Genomic DNA, 11,978 nt, shown 5'->3' on the forward strand with positions numbered 1-11,978 from the left:
CTAGCTGGTACGCATCCTCCGTGGTACGTAACCTCCAGTAATCATTATATCTTATTGAAAGTGTATATTGTATTCATGATAAAAACAGCACCTTTTTGAGATAATACATTTATTTATAGTATAATTGGGCAATATTTGGGTAAATTTAGGCATTATTTGGGTATATTTGGGCAATATTTGGGTATATTTGGGTGTATTTGGGTATATTTGGTTATTTCGTGCTGCCCGATATATGAAAGGTTGGGTGTGAGATTAGGTTTTTATACGATAATAAAATAGTATTTAAAAGTTCTATTTGTAAAATTTGCTGAAATCAGAAGCAACAGTACTATATCCATTAAAACATTTTGTACTATTGAATTTATTTATATTAAAATACCATTTTACTAATAAAAAATATTAAGTCATACCCATAAATTTGAACTGTAAAGTGTAAGATTACTTACGCAAACAACGTCCTTTTCTAGTTTGGCTTCCGACTTTATCTGTTTATTTTGCCGCTTTTTCACATTTTTTTAATCATCTCTTGCGGTTTTATTTAAACAGAACTAATTTTGTGAAAGGGCGACAGCAACTTCTCGAGCCTTTCAGTCGGTCATATGTAACCAATTTGGGCCACATGCGCTCTTCGTTTGTTTACAACGTAGTCTGTATCCCTGCTCTGATTTAGCATTATTTTCAATATTAAAGGAATAGGAATGGATGGATTGATGTGTGTCTTATATAAATATTCATCATTTAAAAAGAGGAACCATGACAGTTTTACTATTGACATCAACCCTATAAGAGAGAAATTCGTGTTTTAAGACACTATTTTTTACTTGAGAAATAAGTTCATGGGCGCCGCCATTTTGGCGTCCTGTCATTCTCGCGAGACAGATGAGACCGAGATTGTGACGTGTTATACCCACTTCCGGTATAGGTGTACACGCTGGTACAACTGAAATATATCTTGATGAAGAACTTATTAATTTTATTGCGTACATTATATATTATTTATGAAAACATCATATGGAACTGAATTGCTTTAATTAATTAATTGAAGACGCCGCGACATTAATTATCATTTGTCCGATATTCAAGCTTGCTGATGATCCCACCACATGATTTAAGTAATGACTGCTTAAGTTTCAAAGATAAACCATAAATTTAATTTGGGTACTATGAGAAACTTCTTCAAATTGACGATATATCCTTTTATTTTGTATTTAATTTTCGCTACACAAGCTGTCCAAGGTATCCGGACAATTCCCCTCCCGGACGATTCCCCTCCCAGTAAATTTGAATGTTTTTTTCACAACCCGGACATTTCCCCTCCCGTTATTTTTTTACGGCGGACAATTCCCCTCCCGTTCTTTTATCAACCCGGACAATTCCCCTCCCGTTCTTTTAACAACCCGGACAATTCCCCTCCCGCTGTTGTCAGAGCGGACAATTTCCCTCCCGTGGCTGTTGAATATATATATTAGGGATGTCATCTGGAGCCGAAACGGCCATCCGGATATCCGAATCAAACATCCGGATGTTCGGATCGTTGTCATATTCTTAGATGTCTGATATGACGTAACCATTTCTTCGCGACCTTTTTCAAATTGTAGTATTTCGTTTTTCTTCCTTTTTAATTGAATGATACATATCAAAAATCTTCCGTTATTGATTTTTATTTCTTCTATATAGAATACGACTAGCTTTTATTAATAAATTTAGTGCGTGTGGTACTTACGATTTCAAATGAAATGGAAACGAAAATCGCCGCCGATTGTCTGAATTCCTCAATTAGCGCTATAGTACGCAATAAAATTCGCTCACATTTGTGAAAACAAAATAATACCCGTAAAAATTAAATATAATGTTTCCATTGTTCAATAACACGCATACAATTTACACACGATGACCTTTGACACGCGTGTAGCCGGCTTTTCAAAAGAATCTGCCAATCTTTGATGTTTACCATCATGTAGCACTGGCTGTTTGATTCGAATCATCAAAGAAAGTGCCGAAACTTACATGAATTACACACATTTTAAGTGTTCATAAGAGAAAAAAGAAATGTGAAAAAAAAATGTTTTTTAAAAAAATGCACATGTTTGATTAATACTAAAGGAGAAAGTTATTTTGTCGGATAATTTTCGTATCAATTTCAATAAAAGCTTTGATAATTAACATATAATGCGTAAGTGAATTTCTTTATTTGCTAATTTTTTTTTCTGCAGATTTTTCAATGTCTAAAAATAAGGAGTCGACGGGTCGGTAAGCCGAAATATATATAAATATAATAACCTAATTAAATATTTAAATTTGGACATAAAAAAATGTAACATCGTTGCCGATGACAGTCGCACGGGACTTAGAATCTTACAAAACTTAAATTTGATTAACAACATGTTTCATAATTGACTCGTAATTATTATAGTAATTATTGAATTTTTTGTGGACTGCAGAGGTTATGATGTGTATTGTCAAACTAATCGTTATCCGAACGTTCGGATATCCGGACTCCGAATGACATCCCTAATATATATTATATAATATTGTTTATTTGAAAGGTATATACATTTTTGCAATCAAGGACACATTTAATTAAGGGCGGCAATGATTAAAGATTTTTAATTGACAGTTTGTTTATCTTAAGCAGCGGCGGCAATGATTAAAGGCGGTATAATGTCACTTTCGTGAAATAATGATTGTTAAAAGTTCCGATCTTTAACAGTTTATTGTTAAGAGTAAAAACTGTCATCTTTGATAAGAATGGTTATAGATTTTTTTATACGCAATGTGAAAAAACGGGAGGGGAATTGTCCGCTCTGCTAAAAAAATGGGAGGGGAATTGTCCGCTCTGCTAAATTAACGGGAGGGGAAAAGTCCGCCCTATTAAAATAACGGGAGGGGAAATGTCCGGGTTGTGAAAATAATATGGAAGGGGAATCGTCCGGGAGGGGGATTGTCCGGGATTCGCTGTCCAAATAGGGTACATCGCCGGTCATGTATCTTTTTTTTCAGGTAAAATATCAACTAAATCCAATATGCTGAGGACGCGATCTTCCGCCATTGACGCTAAAAATGAGAACGGCGCAGGAAAATCGGCAGCCAGACTAATATCGTATGAAAACAAAACTGTCCGTTAGGTTATTTAGAACCCAGTCAAAACTGGTACCAACAGCAACAGGTTGCCCATTCCCCTATAATTACGCATATTCTCGGGTTTATCCACTTCCCTAAAGCTTTTTTCCACGTTATCTACTTACCAAATTCTTTTCCCCAACAGATACACATTTCTACTACCGTAAATTTAATCCAATAAAACAAAAAATCATTAATCTACTAAATATTTAAAATGATTATTGGTAACTGAAAAAAATGTGTTGCTATTTTATGACGTGCTGTAATTTACTATAGTATAATTTGACAGGTGTGGAACCTAATTCCCCCTAAGGTCATTCAGTTCACTGATGAAGCGTAAAAAATAGATGTCTATTTCGTCATTAGAATATTTGAGACAAGGGTGATTAACCAATTAGGGCAACATTGTGCATGATCAAAAGGTCTGGCGGCACAGAGGCATACAAGGAGCAATAAAAATCGTCAGTACACAGTGTGACAGGAGCATTTGGTGCAAATTAGGAACAATTAAAACGGACAATGCGCAGTATTAGACATAAGTAGTAAGAACCAGCAATTGTGTGAATAAATTATGCAAATTAGATTTTTGAGCAGCCAATAAAAATGATTTGCCTGCAGTTAATATAAGGCTACGATTACGATGCGCAGCATCATACGTTGACAGACATGTTAACAATTTACTTTTCAAAAGAGTTGCTTATATTTTTGAAATGTGTACACCAATTATAACATATGTTCACACCTTTAAATTTGAAAGTCAGAATCAAACTGCAAAAATTTAATTATATGTACTATTAAGAACACGTTTTAAATGGAAGTGGCTAGCGTACGAGCCCGTACGGCTAGCCAAAAGTTTTAGCCGTACATGAGTCAAGTACGACTAGCAAGGACACGCTGTATTGGCTAGCCGTACGACACTTTTCAAAATTTTATGGAAGTCGAAAATGCATATGTTATTTTATGACTTTAAGCGAGGATTTTAACCAAGAAACAGCATTAATTGTCTTTGGATGTTAACTTTGTAGAGATTAATCGCCTTGATCGCTATATATATCGATCTTTGTCATCGCAAGATGTCGAAAAAAACAGCCTTTGCTTGCATTTACACCAATTGAAATAGTTTACTTTTATTAAGTTTAATTTTCGACACCTTTTATATGAAAAAAAAAACAACACACACTGAAAATGATTGTTGTTAGGCTCTTGATAATTGCGACAATTACCGACGGTACTGTATAGAAGTTTGTCCATCAAGGAAAGTTTGCATGTTCCGTGAAAGGCATTCTAAAATTCTATTGTCAGTCCCTGGATAGGTTTTAATTAAGGCTAATTATTTGATTGACTGTGCTTTTATGTTCGATATTTATCTACTGTTTTGAAAATTATATAATTGTTTTTGCATGTCACCGTTTTTTTTGTTTTTTTTTTTGTTTTTTTTCATCAATGTTCTTTTTATTTATTTATTCCTCTCCGATCATTTTTTATTCGATCCATGTGCTTAAAATTAACAAAAATGATTTAATAATTCATACAAATAAAACAACAAATGATAAGAATGAAAATCAACAATTTTATAACGTTCGACTTCCATATAATTTTGAAAAAATTTGTTCTCCTACAGTGGCTGATGACATGGTTTTGGTATCCTTCTCAAAGAATGGACTAGATGAAATGTTGTCGATATGCGATGATTATTCGAAACAATGGCGCTTTGAATACAACGGAAGCAAATGTGGAATCATAGTCTTTAATGAACGTAATAAATTAAAATCATCACGTCAGTGGAAACTTGGTGCTCAGACAATTGAAGAAGTAGAAAACTATACACATCTTGGTATCAGTTGTAACGACTTCATGTCAACAAAGAAGTCAATTCAGGATGCATGTATAAAGCTACGGGGTACATATTTAAACATAATAAACAGCGGACTAGGTCCAAACGAACTTAACCCACTGACATTGAAAGTTATTTACAAGTCTGTTATTATTCCAAAAGCACTTTTCGGGAGTGAACTGTGGCATACATACATACAGAACGACATAAACAAACTAGAGATTGCTCACCGTTTTTGTATTAAAAACATACAGTCGCTTAAATCGGGTACAAATACAGATTACTGCCTAGCATCTCTGGATATAGATTCTATTGAAACCATGATCGACTATCGGAAACTGGTTTTTCTTGGACAATTGTGTAGACTTCCTTGCCAATATTTAAGCAAAAGAGTATTCATAAATCGACTAACACGTTATCTTAATAACGACTATCAAGTGCTTGGTTTTATTCCAGACATCTACAGACTTTTGCTCAAATACGGACTAAAATTCGAACTGGAGGAATATGTAAGAAGCGGCATGTTTCCGAGCAAACACCAATGGAAGAACTTACTTAACAAACATGTTATTATGACAGTCAAGAAGAAACGATACGAACGCTTAGTTCAACACAGATCAACAGGTTATGGATACATACCAAGGTTAGGTAATCCATGTGAGCTTTGGACAGTACTATGGAATCATCCAGAGTTACGTCCCTGTTGTGATTTGATAGTGTCTGTCGTTGGAAGACTTATGTCGCGTCCTTACATAGAACAATGTAAAAACTGTTTAAATTTTTGTAATGACATTGTGGATCATACCTTGAACTTTTGCACAAAGAAGTGCTATTTAAGACAGCATGTTTGGGATTTCCTCATAGCTGACATAGGAATGAACTTTTATTCAGACTGGATTAATCAACCTAGAAATGTACAATTAGATATGCTCCTCAACATTACATTTGACGAGGTCAGGAAAGCTAGGTTTTCTCTTCTCAGGCGACTCTATCATTTGTTTAAAACAGGCCACTGACTTAACATGCTGCTGTAGGCCTAATAATCATTCATAGTATATGTACATGTTGTATACCAATTTTTTCAGACATACTGTATACGTATTATGTTTTAGTTGATATTTCAATACAGTCGTTTATTACTTTTGCTCATATAAAATCATATATGTGTTTTATGTAATAGTAGTTTTAAGTCCGCTAGAAAAGCAACAACACATAAATAGGCATGACATGTTGTGTGTATGTGGGGTGTTACTTAACAACATACTGTTTTTGTTTATACTGTTGCTCACTACATAAGTACTTTATACATGTAAATTATGCCTGTTCATAATTAAGTTACATGCTATGACAGACCTGCTTATAATAATGAAATTATAAATGATTATGTAAATATATACCCTTGCTCTTATAATACATGTGAAACATTTATAATACATTGTTGTTAGAAACAAAACCTTAAATAATCCAATTTTATTTTGATATACTCTTGGTCATACTTATAACAAAATTTTCTGTCTCATGCTCGTAAAAGAAATTTGCTACTATCTAATTATCACATCAAATGCATCCTAAGGCATTGGTCATTAACGTATTATTTTTATTTCGACATGACTGTTTGGTTTCTTAAATTATATGAGTGGCAATGACTTATAACAACAGTAATTTTGTGCCGTTGGTAATATCCATCAACCATTTCTTGTCTTTTTCGTTTTCGGACAAGACTGGTTTTCTTTATGGATAAACTTGAAAACTTTACATAACAATATATATATATATGCTTGTAATATTGTAATAGTCACCGTATTATTTTGTATAATATCTCTTGTTGTTAACCTAATTTATTAGTGTTAAGAAATTATTGTACATGATGTATCTTTGTATATAATGTATGTTCTGCTCTTCATAACTGGAGGAAATAAAGAATCTATCTAACTAGATTTATCATGAATCTAAAGATGTGGGGAAATGACATCACGCGCACCTGTTTTTATACGGCCAATACACGAACATGGCCGCGCTTACTGATTTGTAGAAATCGGTGATTTAGCGATTTAAATTTTGTTATCATTCGTTTAATATTATTATTTGGCGGCAGAAAATTTGCAGACTTATTATTTATAGTATTCTTTTTCTGAAATCAAGTTTTTATTCTAACCTTGTCTTTCCCTTTAAGGGCCTGTCTAAAACGCGGACGCCTTAAGCGGACAATATAAACATATAGGGAAAACGCTGACAATATAGACAAAGAGGAAAAAAGCGGACGATATAGATATATAGTGTAGACTAATTGGTGATGATTTTGGGCATTGGTGAAGTTTATAAAAATGACGTGTAATTGGATTTATACTTTAATATATAAAAAAAATATAATAAATTAGCAAACTGGGAGAAATATTAAAGTAATTTATGATTGAATGTCAATGAATTTTATATTATATATTTATATGACACATTTTCGGAATTTCTAAATATTGAAAACTAATATATGAAACAAATGGATCAAATGAATGTCTTTAGAATTACAATGCTGGTACTAAATTGGCAACAGCTGATATGTAATTAAGGATATGTATTTCATTTTGGCATTGTTTTTGTCTGTCTTTATGTGCAGTAGTCGGACAAAATTTTTGTTCGCAAAACAAAAAAAACCTTGATTTTTCAAAATCAAAAGTTTGTAAGAGTAATTTTTAATCATAAATTACTGATATAGATAAGTAACGACAGGCTGTTGTTTTTTATTGATAAAATATAAGCAGAAGCGTGCTGCAAATTAACGGTAATTATATAAGTATGAACAACACGCTACTGATTAATCATGTCGGCACTTAGCTAGAGATAACATGATACGCATTTTGCGGACAATATAGATATATTGGGAAAATGCTGACGATATAGATATAGAGGAAAAAAGCGGACGATATAGAAATTTAGAGTAGACGTATACTTTTGTGACGGACACGTGTTGCAAATTAACGACAATTAAGTGTCAACAACATGCTACCTGATTGAACCTGTCCGCTCTTTGCCTTATTTTTGCGGACAATATAAATATATAGAGAAAAAGCGGACGATATAGATATAGAGGAAAAAGGCGGGCGCTATAGATATAGTGTAGAATGATGTGTGAGATAAAATTATAATCAAATAGATAATGAAAATGTAAAGTAATAGTGTGCAGTAATGAAAACGAGGATAAAGAATGAACAAGAATGAACTTCGATATATTTATATTACACATTTTCGGAATTTCTAAATATTGAAAACTAATATATGAAACAAATGGATCAAATGAATGTCTTTAGAATTACAATGATGGTACTAAATTGGCAACAGCTGATATGTAATTAAGGATATGTATTTCATTTTGGCATTGTTTTTGTATGTTTTTATGTGCAGTAGGCGGACAAAATTTTTGTTCGCAAAATAAAAAAAGCCTTGATTTTTCAAAATCAAAAGTTTGTAAGAGTAATTTTTAATCATAAATTATTGATATAAATAAGTAATGACAGGCTGTTGTTTTTTATTAATACAATATAAGCAGAAGCGTGCTGCAAATTAACGGTAATTATATAAGTATGAACAACACGCTACTGATAAATCGTGTCGGTACTTAGCTAGAGATAACATGATACGCATTTTGCGGACAATATAGATATATAGGGAAAACGCTGACGATATAGATATAGAGGAAAACGCGGACGATATAGAAATTTAGAGTAGACGTATACTCTTGTGACGGACACGTGTTGCAAATTAACGACAATTAAGTGTCAACAACATGCTACCTGATTGAACCTGTCCGCTCTTTGCCCTATTTTTGCAGACAATATAAATATATAGAGAAAAAGCGGACGATATAGATACAGAGGAAAAAAGCGGGCGCTATAGATATAGTGTAGAATGATGTGTGAGATAAAATTATAATAAAATAGATAATGATAATGTATAGTAATATTGTGCAGTAATAAAAACGAGGATAAAGAATGAACTTCGATCATTGCAATTTTATTTAAGCAATATAACACATTCGGTACATGAATTTATTTTACCAATATAACACATTCGGTACATGAATTTATTTTACACATACAAATAATAATATCAGTTTATACAGTTTATTTTGGCTAAATCGGCATGAGAAAATGCCTTTGGCCATTTACAATAACATTCATGATGGCCAAGACAACAGAAAAATATATACAATATACATGTAAATATAACATACAAAAACATATATACATCAAACGATTATTTTAACAATATTTCTATAACTTGAAAGTACTTTAAACAGATATCCAATGTCGTTGGCTCCAACAACCTGGACCACAGTCTGCGAAAAAATGTTTTTTATTTACTTAATGTAAACGTTTTAAATAACATTACAAAACACTGAAATAAAAACATTCCTTTCTTAAAGAAATATAGCCAGATTTTTTATTCATAACAGTTTTCTATACATTTATTTCGTCAGCGTTTTCCTTCTTTATCTATATCGTCCGCTTTTTCACTATATGTCTATATTGTCCGCATTTTCTGTAGCCACTTTATTAATTGTACAAGGGTGAGATGTATGATTACTTGAAATATACAAGTGTCGGTGCGTGATTAAGTCAAATACACAGGTGACACGTGGATACTTTAATTAGTTGATTGGTATTTATAGCAGAAAGTTTCTTTTATTTACTTAATGGATAAAATATAAATAAAACTAAAAATATTATGAATTAAAAAGTAAGTTTATTGATATAAATTAATTATATACATGGTAGAAGCCAGATATTTTTTTATTCATAACAGTTTTCTATTCTCCCGTTCTATACATTTATTTCGTCAGCGTTTTCCTTCTATATCTATATCGTCCGCTTTTTCACTATATGTCTATATTGTCCGCATTTTCTGTAGCCACTTTATTAATTGTACAAGGGTGAGATGTATGATTACTTGAAATATACAAGTGTCGGTGCGTGATTAAGTCAAATACACAGGTGACACGTGGATACTTTAATTAGTTGATTGGTATTTATAGCAGAAAGTTTCTTTTATTTACTTAATGGATAAAATATAAATAAAACTAAAAAATATTATGAATTAAAGAAAGTTAATTGATATAAATTAATTATATACATGGTAGAAGCCAGATATTTTTTTATTCATAACAGTTTTCTATTCTCCCGTTCTATACATTTATTTCGTCAGCGTTTTCCTTCTATATCTATATCGTCCGCTTTTTCACTATATGTCTATATTGTCCGCATTTTCTGTAGCCACTTTATTAATTGTACAAGGGTGAGATGTATGATTACTTGAAATATACAAGTGTCGGTGCGTGATTAAGTCAAATACACAGGTGACACGTGGATACTTTAATTAGTTGATTGGTATTTATAGCAGAAAGTTTCTTTTATTTACTTAATGGATAAAATATAAATAAAACTAAAAAATATTATGAATTAAAGAAAGTTAATTGATATAAATTAATTATATACATGGTAGAAGCCAGATATTTTTTTATTCATAACAGTTAACTATTCTCCCGTTCTATACATTTATTTCGTCAGCGTTTTCCCTCTATATCTAAATCGTCCGCTTTTTCACTATATGTCTATATCGTCCGATTTTTTCACTATATGTCTATATTGTCCGCATTTTCTGTAGCCACTTTATTAATTGTACAAGGGTGAGATGTATGATTACTTGAAATACAAGTGTCGGTGCGTGATTAAGTCAAATACACAGGTGACACGTGGATAATTTAATTAGTTGATTGGTATTTATAACAGAAAGTTTCTTTTATTTACTTAATGGATAAAATATAAATAAAACTAAAAAATATTATGAATTAAAGAAAGTTAATTGATATAAATTAATTATATACATGGTAGAAGCCAGATATTTTTTTATTCATAACAGTTTTCTATTCTCCCGTTCTATACATTTATTTCGTCAGCGTTTTCCCTCTATATCTATATCGTCCGCTTTTTCACTATATGTCTATATTGTCCGCATTTTCTGTAGCCACTTTATTAATTGTACAAGGGTGAGATGTATGATTACTTGAAATATACAAGTGTTGGTGCGTGATTAAGTCAAATACACAGGTGACACGTGGATAATTTAATTAGTTGATTGGTATTTATAACAGAAAGTTTCTTTTATTTACTTAATGGATAAAATATAAATAAAACTAAAAAATATTATGAATTAAAGAAAGTTAATTGATATAAATTAATTATATACATGGTAGAAGCCAGATATTTTTTTATTCATAACAGTTAACTATTCTCCCGTTCTATACATTTATTTCGTCAGCGTTTTCCCTCTATATCTAAATCGTCCGCTTTTTCACTATATGTCTATATCGTCCGCTTTTTCACTATATGTCTATATTGTCCGCATTTTCTGTAGCCACTTTATTAATTGTACAAGGGTGAGATGTATGATTACTTGAAATATACAAGTGTCGGTGCGTGATTAAGTCAAATACACAGGTGACACGTGGATACTTTAATTAGTTGATTGGTATTTATAGCAGAAAGTTTCTTTTATTTACTTAATGGATAAAATATAAATAAAACTAAAAAATATTATGAATTAAAGAAAGTTAATTGATATAAATTAATTATATACATGGTAGAAGCCAGATATTTTTTTATTCATAACAGTTTTCTATTCTCCCGTTCTATACATTTATTTCGTCAGCGTTTTCCCTCTATATCTATATCGTCCGCTTTTTCACTATATGTCTATATTGTCCGCGTTTTCTATTTCGACTTGATGAAATATGGTATAAAGTATCATGTGTATGATTAAATTAAACACGTGCAGGATTATATCAAATATACAAGTGACACGTGGACACTTTATTTAAATAAAAAAAATGGAATCAGTATATACATAAATATATGATTTATACATTTCTTACTGTTTTATTTTCTGGTAGAACATAACATGATTGTTCAAGAAAATTCATATCTTATTCAGGTTGATAAAGATTACAGTGGGGAATATCATTGATATGAACTTA

This window comes from Ruditapes philippinarum, unplaced genomic scaffold (genome assembly GCF_026571515.1).
Source record: "Ruditapes philippinarum isolate M1 unplaced genomic scaffold, ASM2657151v2 ctg2927_1_1_1_1, whole genome shotgun sequence".
Classification (NCBI taxonomy): domain Eukaryota; kingdom Metazoa; phylum Mollusca; class Bivalvia; order Venerida; family Veneridae; genus Ruditapes; species Ruditapes philippinarum.